Genomic DNA, 6,319 nt, shown 5'->3' on the forward strand with positions numbered 1-6,319 from the left:
ATATAAGCTATAAAATGCCCCTGAATGAAGATATGACCCACTGTATCCCACCCTTGTTAATAACAATATACACACTTCACAGGTTCCCCTCCAAAGGTCACCACTTTTTCATTGGTTGGAAAGTTATTCTTCAATGCTCTCCACACTAAAAAAGACATTTTGAATGATAGATACTTATGCCAAATATGAGTATTAAGATTTACAGTTTTCTCCCTATATCTGTAGATTTCCCATGCAGAAGTACAAGTAAATTTCCACCCTCATTTGGTCTCCAAACTGTTGTATCCCTAACCCCTGCTTGATACTTTAAAATTATATCTCAAAATGTGAGGAATGAGAAGAGGAAGAACCTGTTGTCTAAGCTTACTCTCATTCCATTTTTCATGAATAAGAAATTGAGCAATAGTATCATTATTGAGCACATTACTTGTATATTGAGCCAAAGCACCCATCTCTACCCAATCATCCCACCAGAAAGAAGCAATTGCTTGAGTTGATTGTCCAAGTAATGTGTTTTTCACTTTGTTCTTATTCTTCATCATGTTTCTCCTAACCAAGAAGTCACCAGTATCTACCTTTTTGGCCACTGGATTGGCCCTTTGGCAATTGTTGGACTTGAGGAACTGACCCCATAATGATGGTTTAGACCTGAATAGCCACCACTATTAATATTGAAAGACAAACAAATATTAGTCATCTTCCTAAACCCCTCTCCTCCTTCAGAACAAGGCATACTCATGGTTTCAAGAGAAGCCCAGTGATATCTCTTGATATATTCCCCCAAAAAATTCACTAATAATAGATTCAATATACTTGATTGTAGTAGCAGGAGGTGAAATTGAAGCCAAGGTGTGAGTAGGAATGGCTTGCAGAGCATGTTTGATCAGGGTTGATTTGCACCAAAACTGAGCATCTTTGCTTGCCATCCACAAATCTTTTTTGATATTTTCTCTACCAAATGTGAATAGTAGATGATTCTTTGCCTTCCAATATAGAGCGGACAACCTAGATAAGTAATAGGACTATCTTTTTGAGTAAACCTTGTGACTTCCTTGATATCACTGATAATATCTTCAAAATTATTAATTGGGACCATAAAATATCTCTTGTCCTTGTTAATAAGTTGGTCAGAAACATGTTCATACTCTCCTAAGGTATCCATGATAAGTTTCAAGGGTTGTTTATTTGTGGAGGAAAATCTGATGACATCATCAGGAAAACTTAGGTGATTGATCGAGGACCTTTAGGTTCCATAAAAAACCTTCTTTACATTAGATTCTGATGAAGGTGATTAAGCATTCTTGATAGCATCTCAACACCTAAAATAAATAGGGCTGGTGAGAGAGGGTCCCCTTTCTTAAGACCTCAGGTAGAGTGGAAAAAACCATACCTATGACCATTAGTTATAATGGAGTACCAGTTGTTGCTCATTATTCTACAGATTAAGTCACTGAAAATTTCCTCAAATCCAAAATTTTGAGAACCAAACATGTAAATGACCAAGATACTCCATCACATGTCTTGGCCATATCCAGTTTAATAACCACATTAGATCCTATTTGGGGTGTCTTAATACCTTGAGTTATTTCTTGAGCAAGCATAATGTTTTCTGTGATACTCTTCCCCCTTACAAACCCTGACTAATTATCTGATATTAAAAGTGGAAGTACTTTAGCTAGTCTCATGCTCAATAGTCTGGCGATTATTTTGTTAGAAAAGTTGCTCAGACTAATAGGTCTAAGGTCCTTGAATCTGGTAGGCTGTTCAATCTTTGGAATTAGAACTAAGCATGCATGAGACATGAACTTAGGCATGATATGACCACAGAAGAAATATTGCGCAACTGCCAGCAAATCTTCCTTAATTATGTGCCAATATGCCTGATAAAACTTGCCTCTCATACCACCAGGCCCTGGTGCTGAATTAGGGTTCATAGCAAAAATAACTTGTCTGAGTTCCTCTAAATTAGGCATATCCTGTAGCATTTGATTCTGAGTAGGAGTAACTAGAGTAGGTATATGCTGAAAAATTCTATCATCTATTCTGTTATCCTTACCAGTAAAGATACCTTGAAAATAATCACATGCTGCTTGTGCAATATGATCATCACCTTGTATCCAAACCACTATCAAGATAGATTTTATGTAGGAATAATCTTCTCCTTCGAGCCCTCATTAGAGAATGAAAATACCTGGTGTTGGCATCCCCTTCCTTGAACCATTGAAGTTGAGATTTCTGTTTAAGAATAGGCTCTTCCAACTTCAAATATCTGATATAACTGGCATTCAAAAGATGTAGCTGTTGCCTAAAAATTTCAAAATTATTAGAGAAGATCATCCATAGCTTTCCAGATCTTCTCTTCAAATTCCTTAACTTTAGCATATATATCACCATATTCTCTTCTTGACCAATTGCTAAGGGTTGATGATAGCCTTTTCATTTTTTGATGTAGTTTCCACATAGGATTACCAGATACCCCCCTAGTCCAACATTGTTGAACAGTATCCAAAAAATTGACACTATCAACGCAGCAATGTAAAAACTTGAAATATTTAGTATGACTCTCCTTTGTCCTCATCATTTCTAGTAACAATGGGCTGTGATCCAAACCAACTGAAGATAGATGGTCAATGGTAGTTTGAGACAAAATTTCTAGCCATCTATCATTAGCAATGTCCAACCTTTTTCAAACTCTATCATGTGTCTCTCTTTGATTACACAAAGTAAAAGGGTTCCCACTATATCCTAGATCAGTCAAACCACAAGCCTCTATCACACTAATAAAGTCAAAGCTCTTATTCATTTTTTAAGGCATGCCACCAAGCTTTTTCTCTATAGATGTGATGACATGGAATCCCCTATAGTACACCAAGGGAGATCCAAATTAGAGTAATATAATAACCTATCCCATAAAGGCCTCCTCATGTGCTCCTTACATTTAGCATATACTAAGGACATTAAAAACTTATCAGTGAGATCAGGGTGGTTAAATTCTCCTATGATATATTGCTCTCCTCTTTCCAAAATATTGCCAGTAAGCTCATTAGTCTAAAACAACCAGATCTTCCCATTAGGATTACTCACTGCATGGTCCACTTGAAGTTGTAATCTAACAATATTAAGGTGAAAATTATCTGTGGAAGGTTCTAAGATGGCTATCAAAGACAGTTGGTGAAGTTTTTTAAGGGTTTGAAGTCTTTCCAAAGAACTAATACTCCTAACATTCCAACAAATGACCTTAATCATTAAAAAACTTTAGATTTATGCCTAGTGATGGGACTGCTAGTTTTTGCAGAGGATACTGATGTTAGCTTGTGTGGTTGATCTGCTTGGTTTCCTACCTCTAAGGGATAGACCTTGGTGTTCAATAACCTCTTGAACCTCCCCAGGCCATTTATCTTGAAATTTGTGATTGAACCCCTGTTTAGGATGATTACTAACTATATCCTTTTCTTCCTCAAATTAATTAATAGACTCATTATCAGGGTCTATCTCATCTTCAGAGTTTACATCCCCATAATTAATTTGAAGTGGCATGACTTTTTTATTAGATTTAGAAACCGGATCCATAATTTGTTCTGACCCTGCTCGATATTCAATATTTTTAATAGCTTCCCTTTTCTTTTTACCCAACCTTGCTCCAGCCTTATTATTCTGCCCTGTATCAATATCTGCAGGATGCCCAGTGATATTTTGATTGATGATAGGGGTAGCAGGATCTCTATAGTCTCTTCTATGGTCAATCATACCCTCATGCAAGTCATAAGGCACTACCCCCCTCCCCGTGGACACCCCTTCCAACAAATTAATGGTTATCTCATGTACCCTCCCATCCATACCTCCAACGACTTCAACAACAGTCCCAACAATAATAACAACATTATCAAGAGCCACAGTCTTACCAACATTAACAAGGGGTTTTGGGGGTGGGAGCATTGAGTCAATACCTGTGACTTGAGCAACAGACTTAGTTAGTTCCTTTCCTTGTACCTACCTTGTTATAGATCCAGTAACATGACCTTCAAATTCTTGTTGTATTTTATATTTTTCCTTTCTAGAATTCCCTGCATTTTGGATTGATTTACCCTAATTCTGTTGCTGCAAGGATACCTGTGTGACAGCCTGTTGTCTGCTAGTATTTTGATTGCCAAGATTCATACCACCTTTCCACTAGGTTCCAATTCCTGCATATCAAGATTAGTAAATGCATTTTCTATAGAGATAAATGTTATACCTGCATGTTTGGTGCCCTGAGCCTGTTGTTTGGTGTTGTCCTTAGCTGAGTGCTATTGATTGGTATTCCTTATTCTTTGTGTTTGCCAGTGTTCCTTCGGTTGTTGTGCTTGTCTTTGTTCCTGCTCAGTTGGTTAATTGTATCGAACTGGATGTTCCTCCTTTGAAACAACTTCTGTATGTCCCTGTCAGTGTTGGTCAGTATTGTCAACTTGTTTACTTTTTTGTTGTTAAATTTTCCAGTTCCTTATCCTTTCTTTTTCTGTTATCCTCATCCCCCTGTTTAATGTTACAGTAAAAATAGTAATATGGTATATTATTATAATCAATTTTCTTCCACCTACCATCTGTGATATCTTCTTCAATAAACTAGATCCACTTGAACCTTAACCCTTTCTTGACTACCACTGGTTTTCTTAATAGATGAAGAATCTAAATACAACACTCTCCTAATAGGTGAAAGAAGGTCAGTAATATATTCCTTATAAAAACAATGCCAGGGTAATTTAGGGAGACAAATCCAAATAAGAACCAACAGTGTCTCTTCAGCAGGTTTAGAATTAGGAGTCCAAGCTTGGATCCTCATTACTTAGCTGGATATGGTCATTCTTTGTTTAGTCCAAACCATACTTACAAGCAGCAACCAATTCTTTAATGTCTTCTTTCACATGCAAAACCGCAAAAATCCTTGTTTAGTAGTTATTTCAGGTGTGGTCAATTTAACAAGAACCTTACTCTTAGTTTGGTTGTATCTAAGCCTATCTGCATAAGTTTGAACAACTGTATATGGGGTAGGTTCAACTACTTGTCCCATTTTAGCTAGATTAGGATTATTAGTAGGTTGTTGATCACCTCTTTCATTACTGGTCTTAGGAGCATTTCTATCAAAATTACTCGAAATCTTAGGAAAACTAGATTGATAACCTAGCTTATTAGGATCCTCAACAATCTGATTCTCCCCCCTATAATCTTTATTCTATCTACCAGTATCTCCATGATCTCGTACAGGAGCAGTATGAAAGGAATTAGGACTATAGATAGAAGTCTTACCAGTGCTAATGCCCTGTAATTTGACATAATGATTAGCGGACTCACCAACCTTCCTACGTTCAATTGATGAAGTATTCTGCTAATTGCGACCTTTATGCGTATCTTCTTTGGCTTTTGGATTGGGTTTGAGTTAGATTTCTGCACATGGAACGAACCTGATGAAAAACTATAATTATTATTCGAACCAAGATTACCTGTATGTGCCAAATTCGAAGTAGTCGCTTGCTATTTTGTTGAGTTTCATCGTTTACTTCTATTGGTCGTCCTTCAATTCTCCTCAAGGCGTTGTCTTGTTCATACACCTTCGTCGGAGCTCCGATGTGCTCGCCTTAAAATGTTTCCTCAGTGATTCGAACATTAGAGTCCTTCAAATATTTTGTATTATGTTCACCAAGATCAGGGGAATAATCCTTAGTAGTAATTTCAACTAAAAATTCCTCTAGAGGAGATGGATTTTTATCACAATTTTGTCGCCTCTATCGCCTGTGAATTTTGCACTACTGGAGCGATGGAATCACGTTTTCTTGAGACAACAAATTATATTCCTTGCCCATTCCACCCTACTTTTGACTCGATTCTTCCATGGATAAATTTGTATGAGTTCCATCCAATTCCCTTTTAGCTAGCACAACGTGGACCGCCTCTTCTCCCACCTGCAAGGAGTTGTAGGATGATTTTGAGGTCGATTCCAACTGTATAGGGTGTATATTCAGATTGCACACCGATTGTCCTGGATCTGGTGGCTTGTAACGATCTACTAATGAATCATCATCCATTCCAATGAACGAAAATTGAAAAACTAGCCAAGATAGCTAATTTTTTGAGAGAATTTTAGAGAGAAAATTTTTAGAGAGAGAAAAGTGGATTATGAGATATCTTTGTGGTACTTCTAGTTTGAGTTTGTGTTTTGGTACAGGAAAACGTATTCTTTGTGGTTACACTGATTCAAACATGGATGGTGATATTGGTACTCGTAAGTCTACTTGAGGCTACTTGATTACTTTTGTAGGGGGAGCTGTGTCTTGGCAATCTATGT

This window comes from Solanum pennellii, chromosome 1 (assembly GCF_001406875.1).
Source record: "Solanum pennellii chromosome 1, SPENNV200".
NCBI classification, from domain to species: domain Eukaryota; kingdom Viridiplantae; phylum Streptophyta; class Magnoliopsida; order Solanales; family Solanaceae; genus Solanum; species Solanum pennellii.